The sequence below is a fragment of the Anser cygnoides genome, chromosome 13, assembly GCF_040182565.1.
Source record: "Anser cygnoides isolate HZ-2024a breed goose chromosome 13, Taihu_goose_T2T_genome, whole genome shotgun sequence".
NCBI classification, from domain to species: Eukaryota; Metazoa; Chordata; class Aves; order Anseriformes; family Anatidae; genus Anser; species Anser cygnoides.
The window spans coordinates 16608692-16635049 of record NC_089885.1 but is presented as its reverse complement, the minus strand read 5'-3'; the positions used below and the strand labels follow the sequence as shown (position 1 = coordinate 16635049).

The window sequence follows — 26358 nt, the reverse complement described above, 5'->3', positions numbered from 1 at the left end:
TGAATATATATATGGATGGTGATGCAGAAAAACAATTTTAAATAACACATTTAATAAAAATCTGGGCTCACAATATTGACCATTTTATAAAAACTGCCAATATGGAACTATTTTTGATGAATATATTCACTTTATACTCAATTACTTGACAAGTAATCAGGAGATGAAAGGCTGAAGCAAAAGAAAAAACTCAGAATAAAGGAGGTGATAACTAGAAATAGGTACAACGATACACATCCGTATTTGAACATCTCAAAGTTAATATCCACTCAACCTACTGAATAAACTATTATCTGAACAAAAGCACTTTAACTATTTCCCTAATTGAACGCAGGATGCCTTTTTCAAAAAAGGAGTTGGAGTAAAGATATATTTAATCAGAAGTCCAAGGAATACTCACCAAAAACCACAATACACTTAACCTGAAATGTCTAAATCAAAACATTAATAACTGATATTTTTAATACTGTATACTTTTATTTTGAATCATTATTTTTCCTAGAATTTTCATTCAGCTTCAAAGGCATAATGACTCTTAAAATAAAATGCTTGCATAATGGACTGTTTCTAACTGACTAAAGCCACTGACACCTTGGTTTTATAAACTCTTCCTAACTGATCAAACAATATATTCCCCACCCTGTACGCAATTTCAGTTTTGACCTCATGAAGTTTATAAAGAAATAGTGAAACAGAAAACTGAAAGAAGCAAAATTTGCAGTGTGTCATTTGCACAGAAATTGTAGCAGAACTCATAGATGACACAGACTGCTGAAAGCCTGAAGAGGGAAGGTACCAACACCTCATGATATAAACAGGCACATGCAAACATGACAAGTCCATATTTTAAGAAACTATTCAGGGCAAGGACATGATACTTTAAAAGTATCAAATTGTCATAGTATTGCAAGCATTTTTAATCTATAAGTAATCACATACTGTGCTTCATAACCTGATGAAGGAAATTCAAAGATATTCAGAGAGGGATTGTTTTGGAGGAGTCAATGGAGGAGAAGAAAAAAAAGAGGGGGAAAAAGAAAAGAGAGTCAAGGAGGATGCAGTTATTTAGAATTGCAGTTTCACCTTAAGCTTTGTCAATCCTAACTGTAGGATGCTACAAAAAATGGACATCTTCTCTTACCCCTCCCAGCCATGAATTCTTGTGCTTAACCTCATAGCCTGTAACTGTACAGTGCAGTGAACGAGACTGCTGATCTGGAGGAACACTAACGCAACTAAACAACCAAAGAGGGTTTTGCATGTTTGTTTTCTTTTTCCTCCTTCATTCTACTGGTTAATTGTAATAAAAATTTTAAATTAAAAAGAAAAAAAAAAGGTTTTAAAAGTTAAACTTAATAATGTAGCTCTTTCTGCAAATGGATATGCTGGTAATAGCACTTAAAAAAATTGAGTATATTAATAAATGTGCAGAAAAATTAAACATTTATGACTCATAGTTTTATTAAAAATCTTCTTATCATCTTCTGCATTACAGGAAATCATTTCACCTGCTTAATGTTTTTTTCTGGAACAATGATACAGAATGACTAAAAGTGAATCAGTCAAAAACTGGAAAAATTATTTTCTTCCCAAATTATCTATTTATTAATTGCATACAATTAAGGACATTAGAGCTAAAAAGTCCTCACTTGCCCTCAAAATTATGGCAGTAAAATAGTTTGCAATCAATTTCATGAACAACTTAAATTTTTGCTTTCATATGTGATAAAAAAAGGCTTGACTTATTCAAAAAGTCTTCCAGCACAACTCCCACACAATGCTGGCAAAGAGATAAATCCTAGAAAAAGCCAGTACAATAAATGACCTCAATATGCTTTCAAAATCTAGAACATTAGTGTTAATGAGTTAATGTTAACTCTACAATATTGAGCAAAAACTCCTATCCCTTACTAGACCTTACTCTTTGAGGAAAAAAAAAAAACACCTTCAAAAGCAACCTACAGGATTAAACCCTAATTAAATAAGATAAAGCTATCAAACTTGAGCTTTCAGATTTTTAAAATCTTCAGAAAAGTGAAGATTTTAGTAATAGTTATAAGATGCACTTATAAGACTGTTAGCTTCATAATTAAGTAGAAAAAATCCATAACATCAAATACATTGAAATATTTCCTCACAAGGGGGAGTGGAGAGGCAGGCACTAATCTCTTCTCTTTGGTGACAAGAGATAGGACCTAAGGGAGTGGCTTGAAGCTGTGACAGGCTGGATATCAGGAAAATGTTCTTCACCAAAAGGGTGGACAGGCACCAGAACAGACTTCCCAGGGAAGTGGTCATGGCACTGAGCCAGCCACCATTCAAAAAGTGTTTGGACACCGCTCTCAGACACACGGTATGTTTTTTTTTTGTTTGTTTTGTTTTGTGTTTTGAGTGATCCTTTGGTGACCCAGGAGTTGGGCTAAATAAGCCTTGAGGATCCCTTCCAATTCAGATATTATACGATTCTATGATTTTGCTTTATTGTATTCTTACTTCTATTTTGTTTGCACTTATTTTAAAATGCAATATAGGCTAGACTTCAAGTTTGGAAATACAGAACTTTAGAGGAGAGAAAAGTTCTTTTTAAGGTTGTTGTATTGTAAATAGTTTCCTATTTTTCCAGTTAAAGGAATTGTTGATTGATCAATCACTGAAGATTCATGAAAGTTCTAGAATTAGGATCTCTAAGTAGCTTGCAGAAATGTTCTTTCTCTGCATACGTTTAGTCTTTTAGTTATGTTTTGATTCCAGATTTGAAGAAAAAATGTAACTGTGTTTACAGAAAGAAAAAGCACGTTAAAAAAAAAAGAAAAACTTGAAAGTTGAGAAGCTCAGACACTAAAAATACAGTAAATCTAGTCTGTGGCTAAAACTACAATCAAACATGAAAGTTTTTGCATGACTTGTGCAATAGAGACATACATTTATCTCTGCGTCAGTTCCGTCACTTCAATGAGGAAATAATTTCTTTCACATACACAATACAGTGTACAGAGTCAAAACGCTCGACAAACAAAATATCTGCTGATTAGCTCTTCCTAAGTACCTAAAGAACATAGATAAAAATCTCAGAGACATTATCCCAGTGAATACTGTGGTCCAGGTAGGCAGCTCTTGACAACCTTTGGTTATCTCATTGCTGTGTTCCCAAATCTATGAGGTACATGAGTATTTGGGAAGGCAAAGGGAATCCCCAGCAGATCACTAACTCTTGAAGAGCAGAGGGGCAACTCTGGGCTCAGGGACTTCAGGCTGTCTGTTTGCAACATGTACCATGATGGGTTCTACCTTATTAAGTTACTAGAACTCATAAAACATCTTTTAGTCCTTGAAGTTAACTACAATCTGGTTTCTCCTTATAAACCTAAGCAGTGAATAGATTGAATAAATAAAGCAGTACAGCGCTAAGGAGATGCCTCTCTGCTGATGAAGTAAGCTTTGGCAATCAGAAATCACAGCTAAGAGGAAAAAAGCTTACATGTAAGAAAGCAAAGTATACTGGTGAAATAATTCTGGTTTATACCTGTGACAACAAAAGAATATCCCCCGCCTGGATGGGTGGGTGGCTCAGATGGTCTTAAGTACTTGATAAATACATTTTCCAATCAGTAACTCCAAAGTGTATAATAACCACATGTCATTTGGATTTTCTGTAACTTAATAAAACCCAGGAGAGTTCTTTTGAAATAAGTTGGTTAAGCTATATTACTTCTATATAAATTTAGGTTAAAAAAAAAAGTCTCTTGTTGAAAAGCTAGATAAAAGTATATGAACTGTCCAGGTGTAGTGTCTGCAGAAATATTTAATTTCTTTACAAGTCTCCAGGGATACTTTTGCTTGCAGTAACAATAGCAGATCAAGTAAATTTCATTTATTTGCAATACACATCATCACAGGTGGACCTGGTATCTTGGAAACATGTAAAAAATTAGGTTCTGGCTAGTACAGCCTAAAGACAGAAACACAAAAGAGAAAAATAAAGCTGAAGAGCAGATGGCACTGAAGAAGATTGCAGCAGAAAAAAAAAAAAGAAATACAATAAAATTATCAATTTAAAAACAAACCAGCATATTCCTAAAATAGGTATGCTTCTGTAATTTTTTTGGTAGCTTGTTAAAGTTTCAAGCATGTAAAAGGCATACAGATATACCTTCAAGATAAGTCAACCACAAGTCAATTTCTGTACCAGAAAATAAGAGTTTTCTGCTCCAGACACATTTAATTAGTTTGCCTAATGAGGCCTTTTAACATAACTGCTGAACTATTCACCTGCTGTACCTTTCAGGGGAAATATCAAATATATAAAATTTCCAGATTAGCAGAAAAAAGTTATTTTCTTTGCAAAATGGAAAACCATCAGATGTTTTGAGGTAACTCTGGAACCTTATGAAAGTTATTTTGGGATCCTCTCCTCTCAAATAAGTTTAATCTTTTTTTTTTTTTTTAAACCATCAGCTGAAATACATAAAATAAATAAAATCATATTTAATTAAATAATAATTATATGACATGTGAATAAATGACATAAATAATGAGGATTAGAATTGCCACTTGCAAATGAGTATGTGATATGATAGAATAAATCGGACATAAAATATTCCCATGGCTAGAAACATATTTTGTCGCAAACTTAACCTTGGTCTTCTGATTAAAACCCTCTGAAATAATTTTAAAAAATGTTAAGGATATGCTCGGCACATTGCTCTGATGTAAGCTGATCATACAACAGAGTTCTGTATAAGACAGTACATGAAATTTGACCACTAAGCGTAATACAGGGTTACAGCTGTGGTAAGTGGGCAGTAGATAGTTAAACAGATAGGAACAGGGAGTGAGATGAAGGAAAGCAGCCATAACTAAAGTGCACCAAGAAGCTAAAAGCCAGAGATGAGACTGCTTGTCATACCTAGCAGAGTGATAAACACCCACCAGACTCAAAGGGAAGTCTCCTTGGCTAGTCAGGACAAGCTCAGGAAGGCTAACCCTCAAGAAGTCAATCCAGGGAAGTACCAGCTGAAGGGCCCTGACAGCCCTTCTTCCCTCATACGTCATTTTTATCCAGCTTATTGCAACCTGGGCTGGCAATTCAAAAAGCCCCATTATTTTTTGAGTCCTATAGAAAACTCATCAGCTATGACTTACCTTAAAGCTTATTTTTGAAGCCTTTCTAAGAACTGGCTAGGCTTAACCAGGAGAGCTTGGGATTTGGTATAGGTGAAATTCTTTAATCAAGTAAAGCACGAAGTCAGTCAATACAACTCAGATGGTCTCTTCTAACCTTACATTTTCTGTATATTATGTGCATTGTAAATATATATATTTATTTTTTTTTCTAATTGACAGACAAAAGAGGAACTGCCACTGAACAATACATCTTGTAGCGTTTTGAGGCGTGGTATCGCAAACTAAACAGAGTACCAAAAACACTAAAATCTACTGATAATAAAATTGTTTTACAAACAGCAGAGTTTATTTTACCACTTATAGAATGAATCCTACCAATACTGAAAATGAATTAAACATCTAAATCCATCTTGGAGCCTAAAGGCACGTTCAAGCAAGAAAGAGAATAGCTATATGAAGTGGGAAAGTAAGTCTAGGAGAAAGTTAAAAAATATATTTTCCTAGACTTCACCAAGTGATCTCCTTCAATCAACCATTTTAATAGGCACAGACTGCATTGCCTCACATAAGACACAAAGTAGGAAACACAAATTTCTTCGACTGATTATGTCATTACTAGTATGCAATTAGAAACACATTAAAAATACGAATGGAGGTTCAAGTTCAGGTAAGTAAGTAGAGACTGAAATGCACTGCAACATCTTATTTTGTTCTCTAATATCTTCACAACCCAACAGGAAGCCTAACACAAACTAATGATTGTAGAGAACATTAAAGTCCCAGATTTCAGCCTAACACAATATATTCTTGAGAGCAGGCTACAGAAGAAACAAAATTAAACTGTCATCTAAAATGTAAATTTTAACTCTCAGGGGAGGAGGAAAAAAAAAAAAAAGCTTAAGTTTACTGTCCTGTCTTGGGGAGTTGCTTCCCAAGTATTTTGTTTCACACGTTTTTTCAGATTGTGTGGGGGAGTATCAAAGTAAATTTGGGGCTTAACTGGAAATATATAACAAAAGGGTGAAATGTGCTTTGATAATGCACTCCACTGTGATTTTGTAGAACACATGGAAAATTTCGTGTCTTGAATTGATTTTTTTCTCTTGAATTCTAGATACTTATGGCTCAAGAAACATTTTATGTATTCATATATGGATGTAATTTATGGCATACTGGATTTATCGTAATCAAGACTTAGAGTTAAAATTAATTTTGTTAACCCATTTATTAGTTTTCTTATGAAGTCCCTGTTTCTACAAGCCTATATGCACACTCATCTTTATATGACTACTCCTGCTAAATTAATGGCAGCAGAATGAATATAGTGTAATAAATCCGTAGAACTACATAGTATCATTGCCTGAACTGTGACTTTGATTAGACAGCTTAAATGAAGTGAATATAATCATCTCTTATATATGAAATACTGATCATAGAAGTATTAATATTTGTTGTTTTATTGACTAAGTAGTAAGTAGTTTTATATTCTTCAAATTAATGCATTTAATTGCATTGAATTGGTGTGCAACTTCTTTATTTTCATTGTCAGTTTTGTATAAAACCATCATATCACTGAAGAATGTAGGTATTTTTAATTCCTCAGTCACTCTATTAATTTTAAAATTTAATCATCCTTTCCATCATTTAGGATACTTGATAGGTCCATGAATTTAATCAGAATGTTTATTAAGCATATCTGTGGAAAACAAGGCTTCTCATTAAGGGGAGTGGGTCAAGCTTTTACACTGACAGCTGGTATCCACTTAGGTCACCAGAGGTTCTGATCAACACTGATTAAAGAAATGTGATACAAACTAACTTGTTGTTTTGACCTTCATTCAATTCTTTATTGTTCTTTGGGTTTTGCTGTCTGAATGGCGACACAAAAATACATGAGTAATACAGAGGAATGACCTAGTTTCAATGTTGAAAGAAGCTAACTAGGGCAATACAGAGTTCAGTACATCCTTAGCTAACTTTTTTTGACCACGTTGCTTCCAAAATTTAGCTTCAAAGTATCATATAAAGCCTGTTTTCTGATGGAACCTTTTTCACAAAAGGACAAACGGTCAATTGAATACAGCCACATTATGCTCATTTTATTATGTTGGCTTCCAAATAGATCCTCAGTAGGTGAAAGATTCAGTGCAGTATTGAAGTGCTCAATGTCTCCAGCTTACCAAGTAGAAGTCTGTATTATGATTCTTTGTACGCAACCATTTTTTGAGACTTGGAGGGCAGAAAGGTTAAAGAGCAGGAGGAAAGGTCAAGCCAGATAAGTAAAAGTCCATATTTCATAGAATTACTGTTTTACTTATCACTTTCCTTGAGATTTGACAGGCATACTAGTGATTAGGTTATAACCTTCAAATAGATTTATAGGCTCTAGGGAATTTTTATTCAACTTACCCTTGGGGATGTCTTGATATAATGTCTTTATGTTGGCAGTTGTGATTTTTAAAGGTCTCACAGAATAATGAAGAAAGACATAAGCAGCAAATATCTTTGGATTCACTAAGTATTCTAGAAGCAAATACTTAATACTATTTTAAATAGCCTTATCTGCATTGTTCATTGATTTTGAATGTTTTGATAGTTTTGAACAGTTTTGACAGTGAATGAAAATCAGCATTTCTGCTTTGGTTAACTTTGGTATTCTGCTTTTGTCATCAGTGATCTTATTTGATGCAACACTAATTAACTTCAGGGGATTCTTTCATATTAATTGGACAGCTAAGCACTGAAGAAAACAGTAATGGATCTAAGCTTATCATAGGTAGGAACAAGTCCACATACACACACTATTACAATATAGCCAGTAAGAATTTAAATAGGGAATTTTTCAAAATCATGTATACTTGGTTAGAACCAAACACAGCTGAAGCTCTGCCTTAAAACTGCACATTATAAATCCATGGAATTACTCAGCAGCTGACTTCTCAAAATGTTTTCAGCCTGTTATTGACAGAGCTGCAATCTTCCCTGAGTTCTTACAAAACATGGTCTTGCCAAGTTTGCCACAAAAGACTTTCCCATCTCTACCAAGAAAAAGAGTATGAGGTAAGATACCATGGTATGCAACATCAAAATCATAGATTCGCTGATAGAAGCAACAACCAGAAGTGCCAGTGAGACCAGACAGACAACCACCCGTTCGGCAGTAAGACTTCTCTGGCTGGTCTTGGGCTGCTGTTTCGTCATTCTGGACTTCAATGCCATTTTGGGGGGAAAATCAGCCAACAGCTACCACAGTACCTGACATACCTAGCTATCAGCCAACAGGCTGTTACAGCACCTGATCAATCCCTGTCAGTCTCATTTCAAAAGCAAAGACTTCCCTGCTGTCTGGGTGACCAGATTCCTTGTTAAAGATTCTCCTAGACTAAATCTCATCTTTCTTTTTCAATTTCATTGGGTCAATGTTCAATACCTATATTAAAATGAATGATAGCCTCTTGTATTTTGTTGTTAACACCCATCAGATACTTATGTGGTTGGCACAGACACATCAGTTCAACTGGTCAAAAGCAGGAAAAAAGAATACGTGGCCACAGGAAGAAACTTACTCAACTTATTTCTTCAGCTTCAGAAAGTAGATAGCTGCTTGTCTGAGGGCAGGAGGGAGAGAGGAGGGAGAACTGTCACTGTTCCTTTCACCCATTTGAGACAAAAAAAAAAACAACATTGACCATCAGCTAGTTTCTGACAATTGGCTGTTATTAAACTCCAACTTGCCGTGGCCAGCTGTGCCTAATTTGAGTCACTGGTGCAAAAATAACCAGTCAGCAGGAATTGAGGCAATTATGGGTAATTCTGCTGTAGAGCAGTCCTGTATCAGAATCCCAGGATTAACTTCAGGCTGGTACTCCAAGGTGATTGAATGAAGAATACAAGGCTTCAGTAAAATCATCAGTAGTCAAAATCAGTTTTTATATGAGTTGATTTTGGAAGGCTATTACCAGTTTTGGTTTTTATTTTTTATTTATTTACTTACAAGCAGATTGTCAAAGCTTTTTTTTAGTGCCTGAAGGTGCATAGAGGTACATAATATCTTCTAGGGGCTATTTGCTTTCCTGTTAAATATCCAGCCCTCTTGCTTATATGTTAGCTTATAATCATTTTGCAACCCAATCAACCTCTACAGATGTTTAGCAATTTGTATATCTTGCCTCATATTCCCTTTGCTAGATTGCAAAATAATACAGTAATTTTTTAAACTTAATTTTAATAAAATATTTCCCTCTTCCTAGATAAAAAACATGTTATCTTTGTAAGGACTGCTATGAAATACATACAGTAAACAAATTCAGAGAGTAAGAAGTGTTCTTAAGTCAGCCTTCAGTTCTGCTTTTATGCTAAAAATATGAGAGTAAATAGAAATAAAATTTGAGGTAACCATGTCATTTTGAAAAAAGTCTCCAGAAAAAAAAACAAAAAAACAACAAACAAAAAAAATAACAAAAAACCGAAAACTTCAGAGTTTAAGATGTAGTTTAAGCTTTGAATGTAAAAACAGCAGCTGGATGTAATATATCACTAAACAGGATCCTTAAAAAAAAAAAAAAGTGTAGAAAAAATCATGAAAACCCAGCAAACAGTCCCATCATTAATATCAGTATTAACCAGACCACTGTAAAACAACTGCATCTTTGCTTTTAAAGATGACAGTTTCCACTCACTGCTTCTGACTGATGTCAATGTAACAGAAATTTTTTCACAGGGAAAAATTAATAGTATCTTAATTGTATGTGAGAATTACTACTACCAGTTTTTCAAACTCTTAGGTCGTATTATATATGTGAGAGATAAAAATATCAGGTATACTGACACTGTTGCCTGAAGTCAGCTTCTGTTGCAACAAAGCATAGGCTCTCTACATCTAACAAGGTATAATTTAGGACATCAAGCCTCTATTCAAGCTAATAAGTAGATCCGTGTCCCTTCAATTATTTATTCCTTTAGCAGACAATTCCATTAACCCCCTCCTGTGCAATAATTTGTTCTGCCACATGTTAGAAAAATTATTTTCCAGCTGCTCAGCAATACTGCTACAGTAAATTGAAAGTATTTCCTGGTAGACAGCTGATACTCAACAGAGAGGTGAACAGTGACATCTGATACATAGAGGGTAATGTGGTAGTAAACAGTATAAGACAAATGTTAAGTTCCTCCAGCTTAATGTTTGTGGACTGACAGCGAGATGCAAAAATACTTATGAATTATTCACTCACCTCAAGAAATAAATTATAGCTTTTCTTTTTAAAGCTACTACATAGGTGAGAACCAAGAACGAAGTGAACGCTGACACCTGCTACGTAGAAGTTATTCATAGCAAATTGTACAGTACACACATAGTTAAGTTCACCCACCATGATGTTTGTGGACTTACAATGACACGACATGTAAAATTGTAATAAATTATTCACTTAGCTTAGGTAAACAAGAAGTCATTCAATTTTCTGCACCCAAAAGGACTGTCTGGTGAGTTGATGAAAACAAACATTATAGCAGCAGCCATTGCTTTTGTACTTTGTTTCATAGGAGGCTATACAGCCCAGAAACCTACAAACCTAGTGGAGTCATTTTGCAAAAAAGCTTTACAGCTACACCAAATGGTATCTCCACAGCAGTTACAAGTTTTTGAATGCATGCCTTGTAGTGCATAATTCTAGATTGATAGTGATGAGTAACAGAAAAAGGAATGCTCACACCATGATTTTTTGGAAAATTGTATATTAGGCAAACAACTGTCAACCAGGTCTAAGGTAAGATGGGTGCAGCTGATGAGACTGACCAGTAAGCACAAAGTAGTGACATCCATGACTGCTCTGACTCAAGGGTCTGATTGTATTCAACATGTGAAATAGTCCAACATAGATACTGATCAGTTTTGTACTCATCCCAACTACAAAACTTCTTGTTTTCCAGAGATAGACCTCCAGAGAACTATAAAATCAAAAATTCAAGGGAAGAAAGAGTGGCACTTCAGTCTGACATAATTGATGAGATCAGTACAGAGGAACAAATAATGAATGGAAGGGTACGGCAACCAGAGACAGAAAAAAGAAAATGAACAACTGGGAAGGCAAACCTCTCAGTATGTCTCAAGACATCCTTTTTTTTGACTTAGAATAATATAAAATTTAGTGGAAGGTCAAAAACTTGTGTAATGTATGTACTAAAATCAAAGAATTAAGACCCCCAACCCCAACCCCCCCAAAAAAAAAGAAAAAAAAAAAAGAACAAAGAACAACGAAACACACCATTCAGAAGGTCCTGTCTGACGACATACATGCCAGATATTTCTAAACAGAAGGGATATCAGCAACTAGTAGAGCAAGACCAATTCCCTGAACCCCTCTTTTCTGACCCCCTCTCTTTTCATTTTCTTGAGAGAACAATTTGTTTGTATTGTTTTTGTAAGTTCATTTTTCATAATGCTTATATATATATTTATAATCCTGTACCATGGATAGAAGATAGCCATTTCTTATAAGCAATTTTACGAGAAAAGAAACTATAGTTAAACATAATAAATTAATAAATAAAAACAACAATGTATAAAACAGAAATTCAAGCAAAGGAGAAGCTAATTTAATGCAGAGAAGAAAAGACATGGCCTGCTTTACAAATGCTAATGTATGTGACAGAAAACTATCAACCTCATTTCTCAATTGTAAATTTAAAATTCCAAGCTTAAATGGTTTACCAAAAATTACACAATAAGTCACTGCTGAATTCTGAAAGTAATCCCAAACCTAATCCCCAGACCACAGTGAGTCCTCAGGGAATTACTTATGGATGTATTTTTCACTGAAATTGTGCTTTTTCTTGTTTCATTGTATTTAATAGAAACCATGGCTCAACACCCTTTAAATTTATTACATTATATTTCATAAGAAGACAACAGAGATGTGTAGTGAATGAAGCTTTTCCCTAACTGTTCATGGGCCAGTCAGCCTGATGCAAACCCTGGCCTTTTTTTCCATGCTGAGGCTTTGACCTTGGGTTAGGTGAGGGCTTCCTGTTCCTCCCAGCTTGCTGCTCCCTCCTGCCTCACCATCAGTCAGGCACAGTCATTCTGCACATGACAGCAAAGTCTTGGAAAGTTCATTCTACATGGGCAAAAGTAATGTTTGTGACTCATTAAATGCAAAATGTTTACCTCACCTCAAAACAAGACACTCACAGTGATTAGCAGGAGCAAGGCCCACAGGGGAGCCATGCCAAGAGGGGTGCAGGCCAAGCGCCCCAGCATGCCTAGGGACAGGGCCCAGCGCGCAAAGATGCCCAGTGTGACATCGGGCAACCATGACAGTGTCATGCCAGCAAGGCACATGGCTGTGTGGGCTGGAGTAAGGGCAGGGGCACAGTGCCAACACAAAGGGCCAGTGCCTTGGCTGCTCCCAGGGCTGGCTTGAGCACAGGCTGCCAACCACTCACAGGCCCTGACTGCTGCCACAGTCCATAAAACAGACTCTGTAAAACTTAAATCCAGGTTTGGATGAAGGAATGTATGTTCTGAAAAATTTTATGAGTCCTTGTAACATATGAAGAGAACTAGGAAATGACTTTTATAGCTGAAATCTTAGATCTGTGGCCTACTGCACTACCTCATGCTGTAATGATTCTTAATTACCGTGAGAGCGTGTACCACACAGTATTTTAAAGATTTTTTCACATCATCTCTTTATTTGTTTATATTAGCTGCAAGTGCAGCCATAATTTTAATTATCTGGATAATTTTTAATTATTTATAATATTATTACATATATATAATATATTATTATAACACAATTATAGTATTTTTTAAAGAAATTTTTGCTCCCATAAGGAAATTTTATATATCCCAGTCTGATTATACTTATGCAATAATGAAACTGCAGCTGAAGAAGACTCAGTATATCCACATCACTGAATTCAGCAGAAAAAATCATTTTATTCCATGATTCAGAATGCTGCTGGTTGGTCAACAACAACAACAACAAAAAAAAAAAGTAGAGGAAAGTACTCTGACAGTGTTGAAAGACATGAAATATCACTTATATACTTACTTGAGAGTGACAATCAGAAAGGACTGGGCAAGGACATTGGAATGGAGAAGTGTGTTTCTGGGTACCGAGTGACTTAGACAGACAAAAATGAATCTAGGAAATAACCTCTTGCTAGGTGAAGAGAATAATCCAAAAGGCACATAAAGGTAGGGAAAAGTGGCATGTATGAAACAGTCCATTGGAATGGGCACACAATTTAATATTTCTTTTTAAGGGAGATATGTGAAATCTACCAGTAATATGTTCCCTCCTTTCTGGTGGTGGTTGGTATGGCAGTAGTAAGCTATTGTCCTCAGCAAGAAAATTCAACGGGCTGCACGGTCTGAGCAGTACATTGAAATACTCCAAAATTGATGATGAAAGTGGAACACCAATATGAGGAAATGAAGGAATGAAGGAATTCCACAAAGCAAAAAGAGACATATGAATATGAAAATCTTAAAATAGAAATTAGAATTGCCTTTTTTGTACAGTTCATACATAATGCTACATAATCCCTTCATTTATTTTTTTCTACAGGTGGTCATTTTCTTTATGGAAAGTTTGGTATCTTCATTAATTCCCTAGCACGCAGCTTTTAAGAATTGATCTAGCTTACAGATATGCTACTATTAAGTTAATAGAGGGATGTAAAAATACCAAGTTCCATATCAGGATACATGAATATGGTGAAAATGCCAGCATATCATTTTGGGCACCCTGTATGAGTATTTTTATCTTATTTCTGTGCTCTGATTCCCTAGCTTTAATTCTCTAGTTACATGGAGGATTTCCTTTTCATCTTACTTTTGACATTAAAAAAAATAAATATATATGATCTTAAAGCACTCAGAATTTACAAACTTGTTACAAAAGCCAGATGGAAATTAATTCCACCTTAATAGTTTGATTTTGCTTATATATCATAACTTAGGGCAACAAATGGAACAAAAATGAGCATTATATGAGCATCTCAAGTTAAAGGAGGTGAAGTCCTACAGAAATACCATGATGATGGTTTTAAAGACATTATAATTCTTGTTAATAACTTAATGATTGAGAGTGAAAAGACAGCATTAATTCAGGAAATCTTTGTGTTAAGTTGGAGTTAGTGTTACAAACAAAATACTGTATAAAAATACTATCTGTTTGTCTTGACAGTGAGCAATATTCAGAACAGTAGCTGGACTAGAAATAGTAACAAAATAATAAATCAAATAAAATAATAAGCCCTATAAGTAGTGCTTATGAAACTTCAATTCATGATAAGAATATAAATGGAAAGTTCTAAATATTTCTTGTCATTTAAAAAAAAAAAGGTGAGTTAGAAGAAGCGCATAGAAAGATGATTGATGGAGTATGGTGGTATTATGAGCAATATTCTGGAAATGTCTCAACAGACAGCCTATAAATTTGAGTTCACACATCCCTGCCTTTCACACCGCACAATTCCACAGAGGAATGTCTTCCATACGACCTTCCTCTTCATGCTTGCTTTATGCACTGTCTCTGTGTTAATGCAGACATTTATATTGGCTTTTTTTAGAAAATTGATAAGGAGGGGCAAACAAGGGACCTGTAAGAGGTTACCCCAAACCTTCAGATGGGTATAATTCAGTCAGTAGCCAAGAAATTAAATACACTGTCAAACTCAATGGGTCATATTATAAAAAGAGAAGAGCTATTGCTACTAATGCTGTAAAGAAAGGGAGGTTGATATTTTTCCTTCTCTAAGACCTACATACCCTAGATATACTTTGGACTAGCCTATACAGTTTATCAGATTAAGAAAAACATGGATGCACTGGTTCAGAAGGTATAGAATCATAGAATCATTAAGGTTGGAGAAGACCTTCAAGATCATCTGGTCCAACCATCACCCTACTACTACTATCACCCACTAAACCATGTCCCTAAGCACCATGTCCAACCTTTCGTTAAACACCCCCAGGGATGGTGACTCCACCACTTCCCTGGGCAACCCGTTCCAAATGCCTGTATACTCTTTCTGAGAAGAAATGTCTCCTAATTTCCAACCTAAACCTCCCTTGGTGCAGCTTGAGGCCTTTCCCTCTAGTCCTGTCACTAGCTATCTGCAAGAAGAAGCTGACCCCCAGCTCCCCACAACTTCCTTTCAGGTAGAGAGCAATAAGGTCTCCCCTGAACCTTCTCTTCTCCAGACTAAACAACCCCAGTTCCCTCAGCCGCTCCTCACAGGACTTGTGTTTCAGGCCCTTCAGCAGCTTTGTAGCCCTTCTCTGGACATGCTCCAGGGCCTCGATGTCCTTCCTGTACTGAGGAGCCCAAAGCTGAACACAGTACTCGAGTTGCAGCCTCACCAGAGCAGAGTACAAGGGGATGATCACCTCCCTGGTCCTGCTGGCTGCACAATTTCTGATACAAGCCAGGATGCCATTGGCCTTCTGGGCCACCTGGGCACATAGGTGGCTCATGTTCAGGCGAGCATCAGTCAGCACCCCCAGATCCTCTGCACAGCTTTCGAGCCACTCTGCCGCAGACCTGTAGCGCTGCATGGGGTTGTTGTGGCCAAAGTGCAGGACCCAGCACTTAGCCATCTTGAACCTCATCCCATTGGCCTCTGCCTATTGACCCATCTTCCAAAAGAGTCCTTTGAAAAAAAAAAAAAAAAAGAAAAAAAAAAAAAGAGAAGAGCTTGGTCATCAGGAAAAACTTCAAAAATATTTTAATTTTCCATTGGATCTTACAACGGTGTCTAAAACATTAAGAATAATTTCTAATAACCATTAACTGAGGTCCAAATGTATACAGGATCTGTATGTCACCAACTTTAAAAAAGAAAGAACAGTGTAGAACCAGTAACTGAATTTTGGTTGCATATCATATGTAATGAATAAGTTCCTAACTGGGAACCCAAATGTTTATATAATTACTTCCATGGCATTGTCTCACTTATGAGACTAGTGACAGAAAACAGCAAAAGAGAAAAGTTATTTCCCTAAGTACATAGGTAGGAACATCCAACTGAACGCACCTAACCTAAATCATAAATTCCTAAAGGAGAGGTAACCTGGAGATAACCGGATGGTAAAAATTAAATAGCATATGAAGGACAGTTTGAAAAAATCTACTCTTTTAGCAATTTTCTTTTCATAAGAACTTTTAGTTCTCTGACAGTTGGTGTATTAGCTCCTTAACCGTTTCATATAGCTGTAAAATTTTTGAAAAGTTGTTCAAAAAGGTTTCCTTTCAGGAAACTGTACTCTGAACTGTGGTATCTGGTACATTTATAATGCACTATAAAGTCCATTTGCTTCTAATTTTAAATGAAGACCTGGTGTAGTAATAGATTAGATCTGAACTTGTTTTTAATTACCTGTAGAGTTTGTCATATTAAATTGGGTTACCTTTCATCACATTACTTGCGTGGCACAAAACAAATGAATGTAAACTGGCATAACATGTAGCATACTTAAAATACTTTGCTAACTATTTCATTTTATTGAAAATGAATGAGGTAGAAATCTTCCTCTAGGATGGTAATTTTAACCTTAACTATGGCTTCTACTGTTAAGACCTAGCTTCTGGTAGGGAAGTAGTTTATAGTGAAAAAAAGTAGAATTTTTCAAGAGTGCTAAGACTGGAATGAAAGAATATTTTAAGGTCTTATTTGAAAAAATATAATAAGGAGAAAAAACATGCTTTTTACACACAGGTTTGAGTGTCAAAAAGATGTATCTGAACTGGGATGGATGAAGTCTAACAGGATAATGCATTGCCATGCAAACAACTCATGTCTTCTGACTTTGAAGTAGGATCTAGAGAGCAAGAACTGCAAAAGCCAAGAATTTAGCAGTACAGATAGATTAAGCCTTGAAGTGCTTAGGAGACTGACTGTGCAAACTTGACACATGCTGTCTTAACAAGAACAAGAAACAGCTCACATGCCATTGGGAAATTATGCCAAGCTAATAAAATTTGCCTAAAATTTATTCTTAACATTCACCAAAACAAACTTACCATGAAACTGCATAACAAATAAAGAGTCTGAATGTATGTCACACATACAGAACTGGATATTAGTAAAAAATACCCATTTGAAGTACTTTTGAAAATCTGAACTCATGAATGATAGAGGATATTACTATATCTTTAGTGTCAAAAAAGCTCTTTAAAATTTTTCTCTATACTTTTTCATTTTTTGCTGTCATTAAATTTCATCTCATTCACTTTCAGAATGAAACGTATTTGAATTCCCACCTGAATAGAAATTTAAACTGATGAAGATTCTTCTTTGTACATTTGCAAGACAAAGAAAGGTGACATTAATGGAACATGAAGCACCATGAATTAGAGGTAGTAAAATATTTAAACTTACTTGAAGTTGTTCTGTAACTATGACACCCAGTCCACACTAAAAGTACACATGAAAACTAATTAGTGCCTTTTCTTTTCCTTTTCAACACATCTTTAAAATGCAGTGATTTTTTCAGACACATACTCATCTCACAGTAGAGTTTTTAAATAAACTTTATGATAAATCCTCAAAAATCTTATTGAGCCAGTATTTATTAAATGGATATAGTAGATAAGAATGATACTAAATTCTTAAGGTGCCATTACTCAACATGTCTCAACTTACCTCCTGCCTGACCATAGTTAAACTGTAAGGTTTTAGAGCCTTTAGATAGCCTTTTGACAGCAATAGTAGGGGGATAGGGATGCAATCTAATTAATTGTAAGATAAAGCTTGCAGCATTTGCAAATAGGATTATATGATTTAATTCCTAATGATAAGGGGCCTGGACTCCCAACCAAGATTCCTGCTATTGCTAGTCCTAACATTTAGTATGATTAATGCTGCATAATATTAAATAGACTTTATATAATTTGAAAAGTATGATTAGCCAAGATAATTTTTACTGAAATCACATTCTGTACCTTTGCTTACGAATGGTCCGTGTTCTAACTTTAATATGAATGCAGACAATCATAGCACGTTTCATACCATATATTTTTCATCTCTCTCTTACCTCAATGAATAGGATTTTTATATTTCTTCTCTGACTGCATGGTGAACTCATTTATATCCTGTTTCAGTTTCCTATCTGATTAGTTCTTTTCCCTACAGATTTAGTTTTGCTGAACCATGATGGTACCACACAGACAGCAGAAATAAGTATAAAATTCATACATAATCATGTAAGCAGAGATACAATGCCTGCAACTCCTATCCATTTCAAAGAAGCTGCTATTGTTTAATACCTTTAAAAGTTGCACTGCTGTTTATATTCTGCAGAATACATTATCCCAGCATATAGCACTGGATAATTATCAGTCAATGAATGCACACTGTGAAGTAAATATCAAAATTGGCAGAAAAAGAAATGCCTTTTTTGCACTCCACACTTGTCGCCAGAATAATTATGTAATCTTTAGGGGGAAAAAAGTCTGAAAAGACCATTGAATGGAAACCTTTCCATATCTCTAGGTTTAACAAGAATACAACTGAAAGAACATATACAAAGCTGGGGAGAAAATTCTGAGGAAAGCTGATTGAATTTCCATCAAGAATCCCAAAGATTTTAGTACTATCAGCAGACTCAGATAAAACTCTGTACTCTGTCTTGCAATGGCATATAATAGAAGAAGGAACACCAGATTTCATTATAATTGTCAGTTCTATTCAGATAGGCATACAGTGCTACTGTTCCCTCACATGAAGCATTTTCTGCAATTTATAAGGCCATTTGGAAATGTGAGCAAGCTGGCAGTTTATTACCATCTGTATTTCACATAGCAGAGATGTTGCAAGTAATTTCCAACCAGAATTAAAATGAAGTGGTGGCAATCTCCCACTGTCAATAATCACATGGTCTCGTAGGTTGGACACAAAATTGGGATTAGGAGAGACATATCTTGCCACTAACTTTAGCAATGCACTTAGAATTTCCTACATTATCTAGCAATCTTAACTCAAGTACCACAACTACAGTTAAGACACTTTCCTGCTCCTATGCTCCAAATTAGTTCTCAATGAAAAATAATTCAATTTTATAAGGTACTGGGTACTGCAGTTTCCAGTAACATATCTCTACAGGAACTGCTACTTGTTGGCAATGTTAAACTAGCATTAATATTGGTAGGCCTTAGTTAGGATAAGTTAATACAATCAGTAGGATTATAATAAACAACCAGAACAGCAGACATCATGGATGAAACTAGCTTGAGTTACAAGGCTCAGTGGTCTTCTGTCTGAACCCATGGACAGTTAAAAAAGTTAATATGCAAAACTAATCTCATTCATTGTAAATTTGGGGCCAATTTAAAGCATAAAATATATCTTTCTTACTAAATGGAAACCTATTCCATTCCATTTCTCAGCCTTCTACCTTTTACATATTTGATAGCAAAATTAGAAACTGCTGTGTAAAAATTCAATCGTATGAATGGAGGGGTCCTTCAGATGGATCAGAGGAATATTATAGCAGCAGTTTCTCTGTGCAGTAAGAAGTGCCTGGAAGTGGCTTACAGTTGTGCCAGTTCCCATGTCACCTGTTAAGCATAAGATGGCACTAAAAGTAGGTCAGAAGTATACCACTTGACTTCATGAGAATAGAGCCCTAAACAATTAAAGTATAGCTGCTGGAATAACTAGTGTGTGAAGAAGAAACGAAAGGGGTTAAATATTTGATGGAGTGATGTCAAAGCATCCCATTAGTATTTCTCCCCAGCTTCATGGCTTTTCTGAGAAAACTTGTAAGCTCAGCAGCAGCACTTCAGTTGCTCTATCTGAATACATAAAAAGCATTCTAGTGAAATTTGTGACCAGAAAATCTGCATGAAATTGAGAGCAGAAGAAAAGTGCAAGAGAGGTTTTAAATACTTACAATTTGATCATTGAAAAATGAGTATTCCTTCAGTTTGCACAATGCAAGATAATAATCTAAACATTAATCTCCCTTAACTTTTTGATACTGCCCATCTATACTCCAGTACTAGATGTCTTACCAACAACTGCTAACTTTTACAATCTCAGTAATCCACACTACTGCAATGGAGCTTAGATTTAAGAGCTGTTACTGCTAGTGCATTAATATAGTCAAAGACAGTTTGGAAGCAGACTAGGCGTCCAAGTCCAAGATATGACCCTCCAGGTACTCATTCAGTTTGGCAATGAACAAGCCACACTTTCAAGCTGTGGTTTCTCACTTCATATGTACAGTTCAATGTCAGGTCTACTGTCAACTGTGACTTTACAGGGGGAGGCAACAAAGACAACTTTTCTCAGCCCTCGTTCCTGGGCCAGAATGTGGTTATTCTGTCCTCTACCAGGCTTTTGGTGTTTCTGTCCTCCACCAGGCTTTTGGGACCTTGAAAAAAGTAACACTGCAATCTATTATATGCTGTTCCTTGGACAAGATGCTATAGATTCAGGTTCATTGCTACAGTTTGCACGAAACATTTTGAAAACAGATGGGGATAACCAATGCTTTCTGAAAAACATATCCTCTGTTACAGAACATGACTGCAATATACCTTCTGTCAACAGAAATAGGATGTCATGCTGAAATCTATTTTACCAGCCACTGCTGGTCATATCATAGCTGTCACTCATATGACAATCCCCTATCACTGCTGCCTTACCTTTACCAACCAAGTCCCTCAAGAGTTATTGTATGACTTTAAGCAAACTTCATTATAGCCTATAGAGTAAGCAGAGTCCTTATTCTCTTCTTTGAACTACGTGACATCTTATTTTGAGCTGAAGCCAGTAGTCAGTACATTAGCTGCTTAACTTAAGGTCACTGAGTAAGCAGCTTAATTTGTTTTCAGTAAAACTTCACACAGCTTGGCACTCGGCCTAGTAATTTTAGGTAAATATTATTTTTTAAAATGATAAAATACTAATAACTCAAGATTTTTCAAAAAGTATTGAAATAGCTGTGGCAAAACCAAAACAATATATAGTGATCAAATGTTCTGTTGAATAGTTAATGTACTTTGAGGTTTCTTTTCTTCACCACAGGGAACATCAGACTGACCTAAGTTAGAAAACTCTTTCCATAACCCCCAAATTCGGATTCTTTTGAATTAATACATTGTAGAATTATACTCTCAGTTCACCTATTTATGCTGAAAACAGAAGCACCAGTAAATCGTCTGTATATGGCTTTGAGGTCACTTCAATACATCTATTTCTACATGAAGGTCTTAAAAAATCATTCTTTCTAAAAAAAGAACACTGTAGTCATTTTCCTGACGACATACAAAATGTCTCCTCATTTTAAATTATTTCTGCTTACTTTTTCACAGGAGGAGAAAGATATTCCCAAACATAATGCATGAAAGAAAGAAACGAGAAAATCCACATCACAGACAAAAATCTATATGATTTTGCTGGGAATAATGGACCCAATCCACTAAATAGTTTTTGAGAAGCAGCCAGAGATCAAGAAACTGCCTTCTTTTCAACACACACACAAATGAAAACAATATTTTCACAACTGGGAAGTATGCACTTTGTAATTTGTTCTTCACTTCTTTCCATACATTTCTGTGCTTCCTCTCTAGAGACAAGTCTAAAGCTGAGAGTCGGTATAAAACAACGCATGAAACATCATGACACTGAATCAACTCCTCACTAACATCAATAAAATGAACACTTTTTCAGACCAATAAAAGTGATATTTGTGCAGGATGCTCAGTACCTAATTATGCAGTTAATTGGATTCAAGGGAGTGCCACAATGTATAGGCAGTATCTGTCAATAATAACTTTTGCTAAAAGTAGGAAGATATTTCAGAAGTAAAAATACAGGCTAAGTATTCCAGGAACATTAATTTTTCTACTGAGAATACAAAAATATTTGTGTTCCTTTACACCTCTGTAGCAGATGTCATTTCATTTTTGCAAGTGTCTATCTGATTAAATTTTTTTGCCAATAATGGATTTCTCTCAGGCACAGATTAAAATCAGCTTCTATAGCTAATTCCACAAAATAAAAATTTCCTCTACATTTACCAGAATGTCCTCTGTGGTCCTCTGTGGTTTCTGATTCAAATAGGCAGATAGAAACAAATAGAACATCAAGAAATGAAAGTTAGAAGACACTAATTCTGAATATCTTCTGAGAGCTGGTTCATTTAGAGACCTCACTACCTGTGGATAATTTATGTGTGCTCATTCCAGCTATTGCTGATTTAAAATATTAAGACAGCTCACTAACCCCAGTAAAGAGACCCATAGGTTTGAAAGACAGGATAAGGCAAAAAGAACAAGCTTGCTGAGCACACCAGATGAAAAATTTATAATTTTAATATCTTCGTATTTCCATATTCTATTATATGCTCATCAGAAGCTGAAGCATGGAATAGAAGTTACTTTATTTCTTTTCTGCCTGCAGGTATACACCAAGGCGTCAAGCTGATGGGTTGGTTCATATAACACCAGCTACTCTTATCACCCAGATAATTTATTTATACTGAAAATTGTGTTTTCCCAGGACGATGTTGATGCAGTATGACTGCCTTTTCAGTTTCTAAAGATGTATAATAGTAATATGGATACATATATTGATAAAACTTCATTCCCTATATGCGATCAAATATGGTATACAATAAAGTTTTTCAGTTACAAAGCTTAGGAAACCGATTGTACACCATTTCATTTTCAACCCAGTACAATATTTTCCCAATTTTTAATGTCTGAATGGCTGTGCATATTTAGTCTTTTCACTTCCACGTTAACAAACCTATACACAAATACCTGGAAGTCCTTCACAATGTATGAATGCTGTTTATTTGGTTTTGTTCCTGAAGAATTGAAGCCAAGGCTGTATTTGGAATTTGAATTTACAGAAATGCATAGACATGTCAATCACATACATTAATCATAATGCATAAGCATAATGCATAGCAGATAAAATGTGCCTCTGGCATAATAAGTTGCACAATATATGTTTGAGCTCATTTCTAATGTTACAGCAGTACACTAGGCCGTGTGATAGCAGAAATGAGGCACAATCTACAGACATGTCCTACTGCAAGGCACTTTTGCACGGGAGACTTTGCTTGCATGTCCATGATCATTATCAGGTTCAGGTTAACGCCTTGTGCGATTGCTGACAGAATTAGGGCCCTGCAAAACAAGTAAAAAGCACTGAAGACACATTAACATCATCCAAAGAAAGTATTGAGACTCTTACTTGATTGTTTAAGTCACTTAGAGACTTGAACAGAGATCATTCAGTTACAGGTTGCTAGAAGTAAAAGACACTAATATTTCTTCTGAGAAGCATTCATTGATAAAAGTCAAATTATACAAATCAGGTTAATGAACCTGAAAGTAAAGGAAAACAAGCAAAAAAAGGTTGTACACATTTGAGTGTATACTTACAGTTAGCATAACCTTTCTTACAGAAAATGAGCTTCAAATTCTCTGATTCTATGAAATTCTGAAAATGTGTGAATATATATATGTACATATATCTTTAAAAGAGACTTCTCTAAGCCTTTAGGATTGGTAGCCAATGAGGTAGAAAACATCCGCACCTCTACTTAGACTAAGTCCTATGCATTACAGCACAGACCAGAAGTTGAGTGAAACACTTGGAGCTTTGGTTTGTGACCAAATGACTTGGCAAAACTAAATTCAGTGATAATGAAACTTCACAGATTTACACATCCTGAAAACTGTGGAAGCAAATTCAATATTGTACTCCTGGAGATCATTACAGCACTGAAATATTTTCATAAAAAGATAAAAAATATGAAGAAGACAAACTACTCACAGAACTGAATAGTTGTAGCAAATGACAACTATAAAGAAACTTTGCCAACTCTCCTAAAATGATATACTTATTTCATATACTTATTTGTACTGGTGATTTCAGTAATTAAATTTCCAAATGCTTAATTTTCAAAAGACATTTAAAATATTTACCCTAGTATGTAAGAAGCAGTAACTTAACTGAGAACAGTACTAGTTAGCTCTACGGTAATTACCAGTATAATTTAGAAGTGCTTAAACACAGGTCATGATATCCTTACCAGAGATTATTCCCAAAAGATGAAGGGTGCAGTCTTTTAGGCAGTGAGGAATTTAGCACTGAAACATAGTAATAAAGGAGTTTGAAATGAATATGCCAGGAGGGGCAACAAAGTATCCCCAAGACTTACTATACTGTTGAGAACGTAGGAAAGTTATGAAGAACAGCTACTTGCAGAACAGTGTGATAAAATAAAGAATAACATTTTAACGTTCTTAAAGATTATTTATTCCTAAAATCTGAGTTTAGCTATATGAGATAATCCACATTTACAGCAACCAACTAACCTGAATAACATTTTCTCTGTTTGAATTTCAAAAAGAGCCTATGACAGTTTCAGAGTCTCCCTCTACAGAAAACTGTAAAATCCATCTGTTCTGATGAGCAGAAATAAATAAATAAAAACCTAACCTTTTTCACATTCCAAGCATGTCTGTTAACTTTCTCTATTAACACTCCTTGGATAGAAATAGCATATAGAGTGTGCAAGAGCTAATATTGGAAAAGCTAAACAAAAGCTGTAATCAGATTTTAAAGCAGACAATATAAAGCATTGTAATTAACTGGGTTGGAATAAAGTGGTCTTTATTAGTGCAAATGAGCTCATCTGCTATAGGAATGAATATTTCACAATCTAATGCAGGATGTATTGACATCAGCCAAACATTTACATTTCTTCCATGGACAGATTGTTATTGACCTTGTGATGTGACATATCTACTGTCACTAAGCTACAAAATGGGAATCTCATCCTGCTTCTCCTCTTTTATATACAGAAAGCAACTAATTTGTCAGCATGCCAGCTTTAACTAGCTGAGATGAAGGTAAGCTAATTTAATAGGAACTGTTCAATAGCTTCGACCCACCTGACACTGTCAGTTAAGGCAGCTCCACATTGCAGTGTCTTTCATTATTTCCAGCTCTTTCTTCAGACTACTTGAACAGCAAGTCAAATAATATGCTTAGGAGTCAATAGGCCTGACTTTTTCTCAAGGACATTCTTTTGATGCCAGGAACTGTCAAGTGGGAAAATACGTAGTGTGAAGGTGAGAGGACACTAATTAAATATACATAGCTCTGGCCAAAGAAGAATGAGGCACAGCTTGCTATCTGAAAACTCAGTTGCCTGCTTGACTGAGGTCACAGCTGTTGACTTGTACAAGTTCTTAAGTTGCCGTCTCAGTATGAGATGCTTAAACACTCTTAAACACTAGACAAAGGCTATCTTCAAGGATTCTGTGTACAGTTATATCTGCTTTTGTAGCTTACAGACAGACATAATAGATTCCTTACTCCAATTCAGCTATAATGAATATATATCTTTTATCTAGTAAACTTTGAGGTATTATGGTATTTCCTGAAGCTACCGAGTGATATTATTAATGATGTCGATGCAGAAACTGACTGTATTTTTAGGCCTATTTTAAAGTGTGATTCTAACTACAACACCCCTCCAGATTAAATTAGCTACAGTGAAGAGCAATGAACAACAAGTGATGTGTTTACATACATGCATTTGGATTATTTCACAGAAGTGAGTGTGCTCATTCCCATCTGTGTCAAAAACTTTCAGGCCATGGAGATAATATAAAAATATCAGATGACCTAATGCTTTCATCCCTTCCCTCTGTTTTCTCCCCATCCCTGGTTGCTTTCATTTAATATATCTTATCTAAAATCCAACTCTCTACTATCCAGAGTTGAAAGTTTATTTACATTATAAAGTATCAGTACAACTTTTCCTATGAGCGCTGTTGGACATAGCTGTACAGTGCAAGTGTTTTCCAGAGCTCCCTGACCGGTGCCTTCCATCTTGCCAAATACCACCACCCTAACCTGCAGAGTCTTACATGCTATGTGCAAGATGATTTGTGTTTGGCCTTTCACAGGCATCTGGGTAGCAATGGCCTGTACCTGTAAATGCATTTGGATTTTTGTTCACATATTTATGCAGGAAGAGGAGAGTTTATAAGGCAGTTTACATGTTATGATGACTATCCCTCCCTCCAGACTCAAGGGTAATCAAAACCCACATTATCTGTAAATGGACAGATGAGGAAGTGCTCAAAACTGGGCTTATATGAGTGAAAAATTATGCAAATTACCACATTTAATAGTTGCATAATTTCACACTAACAACTAAGCATTTCAAACTCCAGCATTTATTATTCC

The 26358-nt window shown here is 35.5% G+C and overlaps 2 long non-coding RNA genes across 2 annotated transcripts; one reads left to right on the top strand and one right to left on the bottom strand.

The window, feature by feature from the left end:
- Window positions 1-1971: 1971 nt before the first annotated feature.
- LOC125184661 (uncharacterized) lies at window positions 1972-22167 on the top strand. The gene is made up of 3 exons (XR_007169009.2): window positions 1972-2353; window positions 17373-17492; window positions 21453-22167. It is a non-coding gene; the product is annotated as an uncharacterized lncRNA (long non-coding RNA).
- A 585-nt stretch (window positions 22168-22752) lies between these two features.
- On the bottom strand, window positions 22753-25955 carry LOC125184665 (uncharacterized). The gene is made up of 3 exons (XR_007169011.2): window positions 25053-25955; window positions 24188-24245; window positions 22753-23276 (listed from the first exon to the last, which is right to left on the bottom strand). It is a non-coding gene; the product is annotated as an uncharacterized lncRNA (long non-coding RNA).
- Between the last annotated feature and the right edge of the window lie 403 nt (window positions 25956-26358).